This window comes from Triticum dicoccoides, chromosome 2B (genome assembly GCF_002162155.2).
Source record: "Triticum dicoccoides isolate Atlit2015 ecotype Zavitan chromosome 2B, WEW_v2.0, whole genome shotgun sequence".
Lineage (NCBI taxonomy): Eukaryota > Viridiplantae > Streptophyta > Magnoliopsida > Poales > Poaceae > Triticum > Triticum dicoccoides.
The window spans coordinates 799,471,388-799,489,213 of record NC_041383.1 but is presented as its reverse complement, the minus strand read 5'-3'; the positions used below and the strand labels follow the sequence as shown (position 1 = coordinate 799,489,213).

At 42.2% G+C, this 17,826-nt stretch overlaps 1 long non-coding RNA gene across 2 annotated transcripts; it reads left to right on the top strand.

Moving 5' to 3' along the window:
* The first annotated feature begins 11 nt into the window (after window positions 1–11).
* LOC119368862 lies at window positions 12–3,250 on the top strand. 2 transcript variants are annotated; one of them, XR_005176759.1, is made up of 7 exons: window positions 12–498; window positions 574–611; window positions 687–751; window positions 1,141–1,227; window positions 1,351–1,359; window positions 1,477–1,744; window positions 2,241–3,250. It is a non-coding gene; the product is annotated as an uncharacterized LOC119368862 (long non-coding RNA). The 2 variants fall into 2 exon arrangements; XR_005176760.1 differs by having other exon boundaries at window positions 1,141–1,214; window positions 1,351–1,744.
* Window positions 3,251–17,826: the final 14,576 nt, after the last annotated feature.

Below are 17,826 nucleotides of genomic sequence, written 5' to 3'. Positions count from 1 at the left end.
ACCGCCCCGCCCGTCCCGCTCGCCGTGGCCGTGGCCGATGACCGCGGCCCCGCCGTCCCGCCCTGCCGTCTCGCCCGTCTGCTTCGACTCCTCCCACAGCCGCCTCCCTCCCTCACTCGCTCCTCATCCGGCGACGGCGGCAGCGGTCACAGAGGAGAGCAGCGGATCAACGGCGCCGGCGATGGCGTCCGTGGCGGCGGTGGACGGCGCGGCCGCGGCGCTCCGTTCACTGATGTTGCGCGCGCAGCAGGTGGCGGCGCAGTCGGGGCTGGCGCCCCGCCTCCGCCTCTGCTTGCCCTCGCGCCGCCGCCGCCGCCTCTGCCTCTGCTCGCCCTCGCGCCGCCGCCTCCGCCTCTTCTCGCCCTCGCGCTGTCGGGCCATTTCCTCCTCCACGCCCCCTTGGTGCTCATCAGGAAAAGCGCGGCTCGGCGCCGGCCCTCGTGAGTGAGGTAGGACACGCGCAGGAGGGAGCGGCGGAGCAAGGTGGGGCCGGTCGAGGTGAGCTGCCTTTCCTCTTCGCGTGTTAGTTTTGCATGTTGTTCTTAGTTGATCTGTGATCTTGTTTGCGTGCAGGTCTCTGTCAATCTGCTGTTGTGGTCATCGATTTGCAGGTATATGTGTGTGTATGTGCTCTTGTTGGCTGCTAGCTTCTCCTCACCTCTGATTTCCCCTTGTTTTCCTCGCAGATTCGTTAGGTGTTGCCGATGCCTCCTTTGATCTGACCCGGTTGCGTCTCGTTCATGGATCTGAGGTTAGCCCCTCTTCTTCTCCTCCTTTTGGCGGCATGGCCAAGTGTTGTGTGTTTGGCCAGCATGGGCCATTTGTTGTTTGTCCTGCATCTGGTAAAGGCCAAAGGTCTTTTCCTCTTTGTCTGGTCTTGTAGTGCCTGCAATTGGTGCTTCTCCCTTGGTGGAGTATTTGTGTTTTGTTGCTTTTAGTCTAGCTAGGTTCCAAGGAAGGGTACATTTAGGCTTTTCTTGTTTTGCTGGTACGAGGAGACATGGCCGGAAGCACCAGCGAACCACACCAATAGTATCTCTCGTTAGCTCACAAACATCTTTGTGAAGTACTACCTCCGTAGAATATACTCTACTTTCAATCTTGTACTCGTAACCTATTTTGTCCTTATTTTCTTCACAGTTTGGGAGAGATACAACAGAGAAGACCACCAGAGAAACGGTCGTCTCGGACCCAGACTATCATCGCTATACTTGGTGAGCTCTAGAGGTAGTATATAGAACATCTCTGTTCTCTGGAAATGTACTTCTATGTCAAACTGAAAAAAGATATATGTTGTCTGGTAGGTTGGTAATATGTCCATCCATTAACCACTATCTTGTCGTAATGCAGGGATATCTGGTGTGTCTGCATATGCATAAAATCTTCTTGTCGCTGCACCTGTAGACCTACTGGGGTTGCTTCTCTTGTTTCATGATTTGACGGAGAGCTCATTTCATGTTTTGGATCTCTTGCCAGGTTTGTTTATGTCTTGGATTGGAGCAGCGATGCAAGTAGGGAGAGGTCATTGCCTGGACTGCTTCTCCTCTCATCATCGTGGCTTGCAGGTCGCCACCGTCACAAATGTTACTTTTCATTTACATTCACATGATGTTGTAGTGTTCCAGACATGAAAACGATAAAATATTATGGCCGGATGGCACCGACCGACTCGAGCTCGCTTCAGCCTCCTCCTACGATCCTGCAGCTACTACCTCCCCAAGCAAAGTCAACCTACAGCAACAAGGTGAGCCTCCTACCCTGCAGTTTAGGGAACAAGAACTATCTCGGATAATAGGACATGGTAGAGTCACAAGAAGATCCAAACGTCAAACTTAAATTCAAGTGTCATACTGAATCCCTCTGCTGATTTCGAGGTCTGAACCAACTATTCTAAAATTCCTCAATTGTAGAGGTCACATGATACTAGCAGGAGCCCTTTGTTGTATGAATTATGCACAGAGAGAGAGAGAGAGAGAGAGAGATGTTGATATACAAGATGACACAGAGTGAACATTTGTGTTGAGCACATGCAAGGCCCTGTAGGTTGTCCTGGTGGACAATACTAGAAATAAGTAAATTTTCTTAATATGATATTGGTAATGGGCAAGGCTAAAGATTTTAAGGATGTTTCAATTTATTAAAATGTTCAATGCAGAAATAGGTTTATATCTTATATCTTAATGCTTAAATAGTTATAGTAACACAATATTTCTCATTCAGTTTTTTACTGTTTTCGTCAGGATATCCCTTTAGCAGCAGAAGCCTCTAAAGATCACTCTAATGTGGCTTACATTGTCACTCCTCTTGGATTGCATGAGCTTATGGTTGTCACTCCTCTTGAATTGCATGAGCTTATGGTGGTATGTGCTAATTAATTCCCCTATAGTTTTACCACACTAGACAATGTGCGTTCAGTAAACATTATGGTCATTGTCGATAAAGAGGTAACTAGCTGTCTATTGTGAAGTACGGCTAAATATGTTCACTTGGTCCATTTGTTAGTTCCCCGGTCCTCTTGACCACAACCGAATAGTCTTTTGTTTTTTTTTCCATTGTAGCTCAGCTCTGTATGCTCCTATTTCTCAAGTGGGAGTAGTGCCGCTTCCAAGAAATAGGTCTATGTATGCTTAATGCATGTACCTGGATTCCCTTCTATAATGACAATAATGTTTATGCACTTCTAATTCTACACAACGTCAAATAATAGAGAGTAATCCATTTTTTGTATGTGTGGGCTCATATTGTACCTAATCTGGAAAAAAAATTAAATGACAAGATTGCAAAAAGGTGTCGGCTTGAGGTTGACCACATCTGTTGTATCCACCTGGAGGCCGGCTCTCTCGGTTCACTCAAGAGTACCTTTGTTCCGTTGTAGCTCAAAACGTAAGATGCCAGAGCCACGACGGGAGTGCGTCTGCTTCCCCTTAGGAGGTAAGGCGGCGGATGTTATATATGCCCACTCTACCATTTTCTTTATAACATGTAGAGTTAAACCACTGGTTTCATATGTCCTTTATTCTTATTACTTTTAGTCTCCAAATGATATAGGAGATTCTGTTGGTGCTCTATTAACATGATTGGATTTTGTATTTTTTTCTTATTAAATAATATTGCTCCTGCACTGTGACACATAGTCGGAGAGTAATCCATTCTATTGTATATGTGGACTCCTCATTGCCAATTTGGTCAGGAAATAATATTATCTTTAAAAATATCATTGTAGTATGAGATGGGTTCCTGAAGCAGTACCATATGTAGCCCTAGAGTTTGAGATGTGGTTGACTGAGTCGACAGTTATAGTTCACTTCACTGTGTCCAAAAGTTCCATTTCTCGCCTTTTTGGAGAATGATGCAAATAATGTTTTTGTTTTGAACTTCTTTCAACTGCATATCATCAAGCTCTTTATTCATATCATCAAGCTCTTTATTCATATCATCAAGATCTTTTTTCATATCATCAAGCTCTTTATTCATATCATCAAGCTCTTTGTTCATAAACCCCAAAAAACTTTTTTGTTCCTTAAGCTCTTTTCTAAAGAAATTATTATGCTCAAATTGTAAATTCATAAAGCTTCTAATATTTGATTCATTCTCATCCATCCTTCTGAGAAGGTGGTCAGGACCCTTAGGCGCGGCCATAAGGTCAAACAAGCAAACAAGCACACACAAGAAGGCAAGCGAAAAAGAAAGAAGGAGATTGGGAAAAAGAGGGCGAATAAAACGGCAAGGGTGAAGTGGGGGAGAGGAAAACGAGAGGCAAATGGCAAATAATGTAAATGCGAGGGAGATGGGTTTGTGATGGGTACTTGGTATGTCTTGACTTGAGCGAAGACCTCCCCGGCAACGGCGCCAGAAATCCTTCTTGCTACGTCTTGAGCTAGCGTTGGTTTTCCCCGAAGAGGAGGGGGTGATGCAGCAAGTGTAGCGTAAGTATTTTCCTCAGTTTTGAGAACCAAGGTATCAATCCAGTAAGAGGCTCCTCAAAAGTCCCACGCACCTACACAAACAAACTGAGAACTCGCAACCAACACAATAAAGGGGTTGTCAATCCCTTCACGGCCACTTGCGAAAGTGAGATCTAATAAAGATAGTAAGATAGGATAAATATATTTTTGGTATTTTATAATATAGATGCAAAAAGTAAAGATGCAAATAAAGTAGATTGAAAGCAAATATGATAAGAGATAGACCCGGGGGCCATAGGTTTTACTAGAGGCTTCTCTCAAGATAGCATAGGTATTACGGTGGGTGAACAAATTACTGTTGAGCAATTGATAGAAAAGCGCATAGTTATGAGATTATCTAGGCATGATCATGTATATAGGCATCACGTCCGCAACAAGTAGACCGACTCCTGCCTCCATCTACTATTATTACTTCACACATCGACCGACTCCTGCCTGCATCTAGAGTATTAAGTTCATAAGAACAGAGTAACGCGTTAAGCAAGATGACATGATGTAGAGGGATAAACTCATGCAATATGATATAAACCCCATCTTGTTATCTTCAATGGCAACAATACAATACGTGTCTTGCAACCCTTTCTGTCACTGGGTAAGAACACCGCAAGATTGAACCCAAAGCTAAGCACTTCTCCCATGGCAAGAAAGATCAATCTAGTACGCCAAACCAAACTGATTATTCGAAGAGACTTGCAAAGATAACTCAATCATACATAAAAGAATTCAGAGAAGATTCAATTATTATTTATAGATAAACTTGATCATAAACCCACAATTCATCGGATCTCGACAAACACACCGCAAAAAGAGATTACATCGAATAGATCTCCACAAGAGAGGGGGAGAACATTGTATTGAGATCCAAAAAGAGAGAAGAAGCCATCTAGCTAATAACTATGGACCCGTAGGTCTGTGGTAAACTACTCACAACTCATCGGAGGGGTAAGGATGTTGATGTAGAAGCCCTCCATGGTCGATTCCCCCTCCGGCAGAGTGCCGACGAAGGCTCCAAGATGGGATCTCGCGGATACAGAAGTTTACGGCGGTGGAAATTGTGTTTCGTGGTGCTCCTGGATGTTTTCGGGGTACGTAGGTATATATAGGAGGAAGAAGTACGTCGGTGGCCGCCCGAGGGGCCCACGAGACAGGGGGCGCGCCCTATAGGGGGGCGCGGCCCCCTATCTCGTGGGGTCCTCGGAAGCTTCTTGACTTGCGCTCCAAGCTCTCCGGATCACGTTCGTTCCAAAAATCACGCTCCCGAAGGTTTCATTCCGTTTGGACTCCGTTTGATATTCCTTTTTTTCGAAATACTGAAATAGGCAAAAAAAAACAGCAATATGGGCTAGGCCTCAGGTTAGTAGGTTAGTCCCAAAAAATGATATAAATATGTAAAATAAAGCTCATAAACATCCAAAAGGGGTAATATAATAGCATGGAACAATCAAAAATTATAGATACGTTGGAGACGTATCAAGCATCCCCAAGCTTAATTCCTGCTCGTCCTCGAGTAGGTAAATGATAAAAAGATAATTTTTGATGTGGAATGCTACCTAGCATAATTCATAATGTAATTTTCTTTATTGTGGCATGAATGTTCAGATCCAAATGAATACAAAATAAAAGTTCATATTGATAAAAGAAATAGTAATACTTCAAGCATACTAATCAAAGTAATCATGTCTTCTCAAAATAACATGGCTAAAGAAAGTTATCCCTACAAAATCATATAGTCTGGCTGTTGCTCTATCTTCATCACACAAAGTATTTAATCATGCACAACCCCGATGACAAGCCAAGCAATTGTTTCATACTTTAATAATCTCAAACTCTTTCAACTTTCACGCAATACATGAGCGTGAGCCATGGACATAGCACTATATGTGGAATAGAATGGTGGTTGTGGAGAAGACAAAAAGGAGAAGATAGTCTCACATCAACTAGGCATATCAACGGGCTATGGAGATGCCCATTAATATATATCAATGTGAGTGAGTAGGGATTGCCATGCAACGGATGCACTAGAGCTATAAATATATGAAAGCTCAACAAAAGAAACTAAGTGGGTGTGCATCCAACTCGCTTGCTCACGAAGACCTAGGGCACTTTTGGGAAGCCCATCATTGGAATATACAAGCCAAGTTCTATAATGAAAAATTCCCACTAGTATATGAAAGTGACAACATATGAGACTCTCTATCATGAAGATCATGGTGCTATTTTGAAGCACAAGTGTGGAAAAAGAGATAGTAGCATTGTCCCTTCTCTCTTTTTCTTTCATTATATTTTTTCTTTTTCTTTTTCTTTTTCTCTTTTTTTTCTTTTCTTTGGCCTTCTTTTTTTTGGCCTTTCTTTTTTTTTTCTTTTTTTTCTTTTTTTTGTAAAATCCGAAGTCTCATCCTGACTTGTGGGGGAATCATAGCCTTCATCATCCTTTCCTCACGAGGACAATGCTCTAATAATGAAGATCATCACACTTTTATGGATTTACAACTCAAAGCTAGAACCAGATATGACTCTATATGAATGCCTCTGGCGGTGTACCGGGATATGCAATGAATCAAGAGCGACATGTATGAAAATTATGAAGGTGGCCTTGCCACAAATACGATGTCAACTACATGATCATGCAAAGAGCAATATGACAAAAGTAACGTGTGTCATATGAAAGGAATGGTGGAAAGTTGCATGGCAATATATCTTGGAATGGCTATGGAAATGCCATAATAGGTAGGTATGGTGGCTGTTTTGAGGAAGGAGTATGGTGGGTGTATGGTATCGGCGAAAGTTGCACGGCACAAGAGAGGCTAGCAATGGTGGAAGGGTGAAAGGGTGCGTATAATCCATGGACTCAACATTAATCAAGAGAACTCATGTACTTATTGCAAAAAATTAGAAGTCATTAAAAACCAAAGCACTATGCGCATGCTCCTAGGGGGATAGATTGGTAGGAAAAGACCATTGCTCGTCCCCGACCGCCACTCATAAGGAAGACAATCAATAAATAAAATTGTGCTCCAACTTCATCACAAAGCGGTTCACCATACGTGCATGCTACGGGAATCACAAACTTCAACACGAGCATTCTTTAAATTCATAATCACCCAACTAGCATAACTTTAATATTACTACCTCCATATCTCAAAACAATTATCAGGCATCAAATTGATCATATCATCCATTCACTTTCTATGATAGTTTTTATTATACCCAACTTGGATGCTCATCATTCTAGGACCAACTTTATGATCATAGCAAAAACCATGCTGTTCTAAAAGACTCTCAAAATAATATAAGTGAATCATGAGAGACTAGCAATTTCTTCAAAATTAAGACATCACCATGCTCTAAAAGATATAAGTGAAGCACTAGAGCAAAACCTATCAAGCTCAAAAGATACAAGTGAAGCAAATAGAGTATTCTAGCAAATTCTAATCAAATAGGCTTCTCCCAAAAGGTGTGTACAGCAAGGATGATTGTGGAAAACTAAAAAGAAAAGACTAATATAATACACGACGCTCCAAGCAAAACACATATCATGTGGCGAATAAAAATATAGCTCCAAGTAAAGTTACCAATGAACAAAGACGAAAGAGGGGATGCCTTCCCGGGGCATCCCCAAGCTTAGGCTCTTGGATATACTTGAATATATTGGGGTGCCATGGGAATCCCCAAGCTTAGGCTCTTGCCACCCTTTATTCCATAGTCCATAAAAGCTTTACCCAAAACTTGAAAACTTCACAACACAAAACTCAACAGGAAATCTTATAAGCTCCGTTAGTGAAAGAAAACAAAACCACCACATAAGTTACTGCAATGAACTCATTCTTTATTTATTTTGGTGTTAAACCTACTGTATTCCAACTTCCTTATGGTTTATAAACTAATTTACTAGCCATAGATGCATTGAAATAAGCAAACAACACACGAAAAACAGAATCTGTCAAAAATAGAACAGTCTGTAGCAATCTGTAACTAACGCAAACTTCTGGAACTCTAAAAACTCCTACCAAAATAGGAAGTACTGGACAATTTGTCTATTGATCAGTAGCAGAAAGAATCAATGCAAAATCACGTTTCTGTGATTTATTGAATGTTTTCTCGTGAGCGCAAAGTTTCTGTTTTTCAGCAGAATCAAATCAACCATCATCGTAGTTTATCCTATAGGTTCTACTTGGCACAAACACTAACTAAAAGATAAAAACACATCTAAACAGAGAGTAGATGCAAGATTTATTTCTAAACAGGAGCAAAAGCAAAGAACACAAAGAAAATTGGGTTGCCTCCCAACTAGCTCTATCATTTAACGCCCCTAGCTAGGCATAAAAGCGAGGATAGATCTAACGAGTGCCATCTTTGGCACTAAATTCATAAGTAGCACGCATGATAGATTCATAAGGTAATTTGACTTTCTTTCTTGGAAAGTGCTCCATGCCTTTCTTTAAGGGAAATTGGAATCTAATGTTCCCTTCCTTCATATCAATAATCGCACCAATCGTTCTAAGGAAAGGTCTACCAAGAATAATAGGGCAAGAAAGATTGCAATCTATATCAAGAACGATAAAATCTACGGACACCAAATTTCTATTTGCAACAATAAGAACATCATTGATCCTCCAGGCTTTTTAATGGTTTAATCCGCTAGGTGCAAATTTAAAGAGCAGTCTTCAAGATCATGGAAACCTAGAATATCACATAAAGTTTTCGGAATCGTGGAAACACTAGCACCCAAATCACACAAAGCAAAACACTCATAATCTTTAATTCTAATCTTTATAGTAGGTTCCCACTCATCATTAAGTTTTCTAGGTATAGAAACTTCCAAATTAAGTTTTTCATCAGAAGATTGCATCAAGGCATCAACAATATGTTTGGTAAAAGCTTTATTTTGACTATAAGCATGAGGAGAATTAACAACGGATTGCAACAAGGAAATACAACCTTCTAAAGAGCAATTATCATAATCAAATTCCTTGAAATCCGAAATAGTAGGTTCAATATTATTAGAAGTTGAGGATTCTCCAATCTCACTTTTACCAAATTTAGCATCAAGATCTAAAGACTCCGAATTCTTGGGACGCCTTCTAGGCAAAGTTGATTCATCATCAGTCCCATAATCATCAAAATTCATATTGCAAAACATAGATCTAATCGGAGACGCATCAATAACTTTAAGATCCTCATCATTATTTTCATGTAATTTTTCTGGTTTAGCAGCCATCTTATTGACTAAGGTGGCTTGCTTGTCAGAAATTTTGGCTATACCATTTTCAAGCCGGGTAATTTGAGCGTTAACACCATAGAATTCTTTATTCATATCATCAAGCTCTTTGTTCATAAACCCCAAAAAACTTTTTTGTTCCTTAAGCTCTTTTCTAAAGAAATTATTATGCTCAAATTGCAAATTCATAAAGCTTCTAATATTTGATTCAATCTCATCATCCTTCTGAGAAGGTGGTCAGGACCCTTAGGCGCGGCCATAAGGTCAAACAAGCAAACAAGCACACAAAAGAAGGCAAGCGAAAAAGAAAGGAGGAGATTCGGAAAGAGAGGGCGAATAAAATGGCAAGGATGAAGTGGGGGAGAGGAAAACAAGAGGCAAATGGCAAATAATGTAAATGCGAGGGAGATGGGTTTGTGATGGGTATTTGGTATGTCCTGACTTGAGCGAAGACCTCCCCGGCAACGGCGCCAGAAATCCTTCTTGCTACATCTTGAGCTAGCATTGGTTTTCCCCGAAGAGGAGGGGGTGATGCAGCAAGTGTAGCGTAAGTATTTCCCTCAGTTTTGAGAACCAAGGTATCAATCCAGTAGGAGGCTCCTCAAATGTCCCACGCACCTACACAAACAAACTGAGAACTCGCAACCAACGCAATAAAGGGGTTGTCAATCCCTTCACGGCCACTTGCGAAAGTGAGATCTAATAAAGATAGTAAGATAGGATAAATATATTTTTGGTATTTTATAATATAGATGCAAAAAGTAAAGATGCAAATAAAGTAGATTGAAAGAAAATATGATAAGAGATAGACCCGGGGGCCATAGGTTTCACTAGAGGCTTCTCTCAAGATAGCGTAGGTATTACGGTGGGTGAACAAATTACTGTCGAGCAATTGATAGAACAGCGCATAGTTATCAGATTATCTAGGCATGATCATGTATATAGGCATCACGTACGCAACAAGTAGACCGACTCCTGCCTGCATCTACTACTATTACTCCACACATCGACCGACTCCTGCCTGCATCTAGAGTATTAAGTTCATAAGAAAAGTGTAACGCATTAAGCAAGATGACATGATGTAGAGGGATAAACTCATGCAATATGATATAAACTCCATCTTGTTATCCTCGATGGCAACAATACAATACGTGTCTTGCAACCCTTTCTGTCACTGGGTAAGAACACCGCAAGATTGAATCCAAAGCTAAGCACTTCTCCCATGGCAAGAAAGATCAATCTAGTAGGCCAAACCAAACTGATAATTCGAAGAGACTTGCAAAGATAACTCAATCATACATAAAAATTTTTAGAGAAGATTCAATTATTATTCATAGATAAACTTGATCATAAACCCACAATTCATCGGATCTCGACAAACACACCGCAAAAAGAGATTACATCGAATAGATCTCCACAAGAGAGGGGGAGAACATTGTATTGAGATCCAAAAAGAGAGAATAAGCCATCTAGCTAATAACTATGGACCTGTAGGTCTGTGGTAAACTACTCACAACTCATCGGAGGGGCAAGGATGTTGATGTAGAAGCCCACCATGGTCGATTCCCCCTCCGGCAGAGTGCCGGCGAAGGCCCCAAGATGGGATCTCGCAGATACATAAGGTTACGGCGGATGAAATTGTGTTTTGTGGTGCTCCTGGATGTTTTCGGGGTACGTAGTTATATATAGGAGGACGAAGTACGTCGGTGGCCGCTCGAGGGACCCAGGAGACAGGGGGCACGCCCTATAGGGGGGGGGGCGGCCCCCTATCTCGTGGGGTCCTCGGAAGCTTCTTGACTTGCACTCCAAGCTCTCCGGATCACGTTCGTCACAAAAATCACGTTCCCGAAGGTTTCATTCCGTTTGGACTCCGTTTGATATTCCTTTTCTTTGAAATACTGAAATAGGCAAAAAAACAGCAATATGGGCTGGGCCTCCGGTTAGTAGGTTAGTCCCAAAAAATGATATAAATGTGTAAAATAAAGCCCATAAACATCCAAAAGGGGTAATATAATAGCATGGAACAATCAAAAATTATAGATACGTTGGAATGTATCAGAGAGTTTCGTCAGCACGACGGCGTGGTGACGATGATGATGTTCTACCAACGCAGGGCTTCGCCTAAGCACTGCTACAGTATTATCGAGGTGGACTATGGTGGAGGGGGGCACCGCACACGGCTAAAAGATCAAACGATCAATTGTTGTTCTGCCTAGAGGTGCCTCCCTGCCCCCGTATATAAAGGATCAAGGGGGAGGGGGCGGCCGGCCAGGAGGAGGCGCGCCAGGGAGGAGTCCTACTCCCGGTGGGAGTAGGACTCCCTCCTTTCCTAATCCAAGTAGGAGAGGGAAAGGAAGGGGAGGAGAAGGAGAAGGAAGGAGAGGGAGGAAAAGGAAGAAAGGGGGCAGCCCCCCTAGTCCAATTCGGTTTGGGCTAGGGGGGCGCGCGCCCTGCCTCCTCTCTTCCACCACTTGGCCCATGAGGCCCATTACTTCTTCCTCGTATTCCCGTAACTCCCCGGTACCCCGAAAAATACCCGAATCACTCGGAACCTTTCCGAAGTCCGAATATAGTCGTCCAATATATCGATCTTTACATCTCAACCATTTCGAGACTCCTCGTCATGTCCCCGATCTTATCCGGGACTCCAAACTCCTTCGTTACATCAAAACACATAAACTCATAATATAACTGTCATCGAAACCTTAAGCGTGCGGACCCTACGTGTTCGAGGACTATGTAGACATGACCGAGACACGTTTCTGGTCAATAACCAATAGCGGAACCTGGATAATTAGTCTTTGAGAACAACTATCTATAGAACTATTTTATCATATGAACGTGTTGTCCATCTTATGGTATAAATCTGCATGAAACTTCATGTATGAACCTCCCTAGGTGAAGTATGTGTTGATTTTTTGAAGTAGAAGGTTTTATTTGCACATATATCGGCGCTCAACAAAATATATCGTTCTAAATTGCCCAGTAAGGTTTCTAGATTTATTGTTCTATGTGATGTAGTACTTGACAGGTTCTCCATCAGTGATGAAGTGATGTGTGAGCTGTTCGGATTTCATACAATATGCATTGTCTGATTTTTATACTATTCATCAACATGTTTATTGCATTTGTAATTTTTTTTGCCCCAACCCAATCACAACTGTTCCAATCTGGATTAGGGTCCACATTGCAGCCCAGTTTAAGAAGCAGCAGACTTCTTCTCTCTTTTTTCCCGGTCAAATTTATTTTACAGGAAAAAAAAGGAAAGAAGTCGGCCGCAAGAAAACAAATGAAAAGATAAGTGGAGATGCGAGGAATCGAACCCCGTGCCTCTATTCCACATTGATTAGCGCCCTACCAATTGAGCTACATCCCCTTTTACGTGAAATTATATTAACTCTGGCAATTAATAAATTTAATCTGAAGTTTAGGACAATAATCAAACATGGGCCCAATAGTATATCTTTTAAGCATGGGCTGTTACGACATGCATGGGCTGCAGGTCATAGACGCTCTCGTCTAGCCCTGGGAGCTGACCGAGTGGATTTGCTCATGTGAGAGAGAAAAAATTAAAACTGAGCAACATGAGTTTCAATTCAGCATAGATCCTCCGTTCCGTGCGTTACTAAGTCAGTCAAATCCACATAGTTCTTTATGGCCATTCTTTATGACTAAAAATAGAGGGTGCTTGGATACAAGGGACTATTTTTAGTCTGACTAAAAATAGTCTCTTTTAGAGGCTAAAGTTCCAAGCACCCCTGACTAAAGAGAGGCTAGGACTAGTCTTGAGGCTAAAATCTTTTAGTCATGGGAAACCTACTAAAATATGTATTAGCTCTCTCTCTCCTCATTTAATTCCTCTCCTTAGTTCTGGATTGGAGGGTTTGGAGGATAATAAATGCTCAATAACTAGATTTTAGTCTCTTTAGTATTTGGATCCAAGCATGGGTGAGACTAGCAAGTTTTAGTCCCACTACTTTTAGTCATGGGACTAAAACGTATCCAAGCATGCTCTATGTCCGTTTGTGATGATTTATCAAGGCTGGTATGGAACTTATGGTGGGGATCCAAACAGGGACAACGCAAGGTACATAGGTTGTCATGGGAGAAGATCATCGAGCCTAAGTGCAGAGATGGCTTGGGGTTCCGGAATTTCCGTTTGTTTAATCAAGCCTTGTTAGCAAGGCAAGCGTGGCGTCTCATTAAATGGCCGGTTTCATTGTGCGTCCAGGCTCTCAAGGCAAGGTACTACCCTAATGGTAATTTTGAAGATACTGTGTTTTCAGGTAATGCCTCGCCGACTTGGCACACTATCCACTATGGCCTCGAACTTCTCAAGAAGGACTTGATTTGGAGGGTAGGAAACGGGGTACGTACACATGCGCATTTGGAGGGACCCTTGGCTCCGCCGCCGTTTCTCCTTCAAGCCGGTGTCACCAAGAGGTACATGTCGCTTGAGACGCGTGGCAGAGCTACTGGATGATGCCGGGAGGTGGAATGGAGATCTTCTACGACGCCACTTCCTTCCCATGGATGTTGCGGTTATCACGAAGATTAAGTTGTCGGCAAGGGGCTTCGTGGATCTCCTCGCCTGGGCGCCTGATCCCATGGGCGTCCTCACTGTAAGGAGCGCCTACCGCCTTGCCCTCGACGAGAGGAACCGCACATCATCGTGCGCCATCAACAGGGCACCGGACGGCAGACGTGCTATTTGGGAAGCATTGTGGGGGTGCCCTACCCCTCCAAAGGTGCACGTGTTTGCTTGGCGGCTTGTCACAAACTCTCTGACTGCAATGGAAAACAAGGCAAAGAGAAAGATCAAGACTTCTGACATATGCACGATCTGTGGTGTGGAACGCGAGGATACTTTCCATGCCTTTTGCAGATGTCCGATGGCCCAAGGACTCTGGCGTGCGATGAGTGAGCATTGGAGGATGCCCCAGCTGGAAAACATCGAGCATTCAGTACATGAGTGGTTGCTGCATCTTCTCAACAAGTGCAGTGACGAGGAACGACTTCCTATATTGATGACACTATGGAGAACTTGGCATGTGCATAACGAGCTGACACACCACAAGCCAGCGACTCCCATTGCTACGTCATGTCGATTCGTGAATAGTTATATGATGTTTCTCTTGTGCTTAAAGCAGAATCCTGCAGCAAATTTGGAGAAGGGGAAGATGGTGGTGTACCGGGACAGACGTAGCCATGCATGCCAACCGGTGCAAGTAAAAGATGCAAGTACATGTAAATGATCTGAATACAGATGGAGCGTTCAGGGAGGAGGACGGGACGGGAGGAGCCGGTATGATACCGCGGAACCGTGAATGACATATCGTCTTTGCATCATGTTGTTTTTCTTCGTACATGTTCTAGCGCCCTTGAAGCGAAAGTTTCATCATGTGTAGAAGGCATTGCACTCGCCTTGGAGTGGAGCACAGAGCCTTTATTCGTTGAGACGGACTGTTCTGTGGCTGCTCAAATGCTTATGGATGACACGCCAAATAGATCTTCAGTGACTGCTTTAGTTGAGGAAGGGAAACTACTACTTAAGTCTGGGCGCGATTATTTTATAGCACATGTTAGAAGAAGTCAAAAAATGTAGCTCATGCTTTAGCACAGATGGGTAGACATCTACTCGCACGGCCGTCTGGCTCCGCCATGGCCCAGACCAAATTGGCATTCTTTGTCAAGAGGATTGTAATGAACCACCTTGATTGAAATGAAAGAGGTAAATACACTAGAAGCCATAGAACTTGCATGCGACGGTCAGTTTAGTGTATAAACTTGTAAAATACGTGATTCTAGTCATCTAACTTATCCTCTCGTTTACATATGGTGCTTCTGAACACATTCGGTCATATCCATACGCGCGCCAACATGTCAGGGCCACTGTCAGTGGCTGAAGGCTGAAGCCGGTTTTTTGTCACAAAGGACCCTTACATTCTTTTCTTTACGCAGAAAATCCATGGAGCGCGGGATGGGATATTCGAACCGATGACCTGCTACCATTCACCTCACATAGACAGCCAATAGACCAACTAATGCTTGATGTTTCAAATGCACAGTTCATGTTATTTATTTATAATACATACCGCACTAATTAAAATAGAAATCAAAATGACAAAAGGGTGTGTTGAAAAGGGGAAGCCCCAGTTCGAAAATATTAAACTCATTAGTAGAACACCCGTGCGTTGCCACGGGCTTTGCGAAAGTTTTACTGGTTGCATATGTAAACATAGGGCATATCAAATTTGCGTAAAAAAGATAGCCACGGGATAACAAAACAATGTTGCTCTGGTTGTATTTGTCCTGGAGTTTTATCTCTTCTTCCATTGGTTCCAAATTTCCTCGACACACATCCTTTTTCTTGTACCCCACCGACAGGACATAATTTTCTCTTCCCTCACCCTCTTTTATCTCGTCCTACTCCTTGCTCTAGCCTTGGTATCATCACTCTATGTCACTCCATACATTTTCATTGTGACATGATAAGCTAGCTCTTACTATGCTTGTCATTTGTTATTTTTATGGATTAGTAACACTCATATGTAGGTGTGTGTTTATCAGCTATTTGGATTTTGGACTATCAGGCCATTCAAATAAATGCTTCCTATGATTTTATTGAACCGAGGTCAAAGCAAACGTAACAAAAACATATTGGTTTGGGAAGATGATAACACAATATGCATGAACTCTTACTGAAATCTGATGATGATATTTAGAAACTGAAGATAGTTCCATCACTACATGCTTGCCCACCAAATAGAATTTGAACCACAGAGACATACAGAAAATAATATAAGTGCATATTGGATGCCATACCATGTATTTCCAAAGTCATAGTGAACTTTTCAGAACAAGTATTGAAACCATTGGTCTTTCTTTCAAAATTTGGAAATTCGTTCACAAACTCCGATGCCTTTCTCCCACTTCGCTACATACGTAGCGATCATCATGTACATTTCTCCACATGTAAGTGTCGCCCGAAACACAAATAGGTAAAGTTTGATGACGGTCTTCACCCTCCTTCACTACTTCCTTGTCTGGTCTTCACATGTGCCTTCGGCTCGCCCACCTTCTTTCTTATGTGGGCATTTCTTCCAACTCCAAATAATTGTTGCTGATTTCTCATTGTTTACTACGAGAAAAGGTACACGTGAAGCGCAAAAAATGATATATGTAATCAAGGAGGACATGTGAAAATCACAATATCTCTGCAACCCACACTCAGTAATGTGAACAAATGTGCAATAAAATTTGCCTCCAACTTCACATCAACCAATGCCGGGGCAGGGTGAATGGTTTAGGAAATAGTTCAGAATATAAACAAAACATATGTAGACAATGGTACGAGATTTCAAGAAAATATTTTAAACATAGCTTATTAACAAAAAGTACCAGTCACCTATTAGGTCTATAAACTCTTCATTTCGGTTTCCTAGGCTCATAAATTTTGCTGACCAGATATAGGCCATGGAAAAATGATAACTTGATCACCATGATTATTTACGGTTTGCTACAAAAGGATGGAATGAGGAAGTAAAAAAGCAAAGCTTAGATTAATAGCTCCAATTTCACCCAGAAACATCTCAATTATATGTATATATATTAAACCAACATGACATCATATATACCTGGCACTGTACAGAAAAATTGCAAGCAGTAATTACATTTAGTCTTACGTATGAGCTAGCAGCTCTCTCTTTAGTTCCAATTAAATATGTACAACAGTGTAACAACAAGCATATGATAACTCATTTTCCTCATCTGTACATATAGCTCAGAACTCATACACATGATAGATTGTTATCCTCTGTTCCCAGCTAGCTATAGAATGTACATTCTCATCGGCCCCTATTACTAATTTCATTTTCTTTGTGATTACAAACCACATATATAGCCTTCTAGATAGAAAAACAGGGTCTGGTGAGAGCGTCATGCCTGGCCAGGTCCCCGAAGTGCTGCCCGTCGTCCATGCGTGCCGTGCAGTTTCTCATCTAGCTTTGCACGGGATAATTGCAGTAGTTACGGGATCAGAGACGTGCTGGAGGAAAAAAAATGGAAAGACAGTGCATGAAAGGGCAGCATCACTTTTTACGGGATCTTCTCCCAAGATATACGGAGAGGAGTATCTACATGTCAACATGTGCTTTTCTTCCGGGTTTTTCCGTGCGAGAGAGAGGTGGAGGCAGGCATTTTATTTAGAAAATAATTAGATGTGGGAGGCTCTCGATCGATGGGTGCGGATGACGAACGAACGAGACCAACTGCTCCACTAGGAATAGAAGATCATTGTCCCATCATCGCGCCCAGGAATGTTACTTATCCAAGTGAATGATGTACATGCTAATGCAATCATATACTGTATATGTTAACACGTTACACGTGCCATCAATGCGTTGATGAATGAATGAATGCATGTAGGCAGTAGGTGGATTGTATTTCACTTATCACTTCATGGAGACAAATAGGAGTATTTCACGCTATATATTCATGCTGAGTCGTTCATGGTTTGGTGTGGTCGCTCTCATCCGTCTCACCGAGACTTGTAATTAATGGGTGTTACGGTTCGATGGCGAGCAATGAGATATTTTTTTTCGAAAATGAGGATGACCCCCGGTCTATGCATATGTACATTTT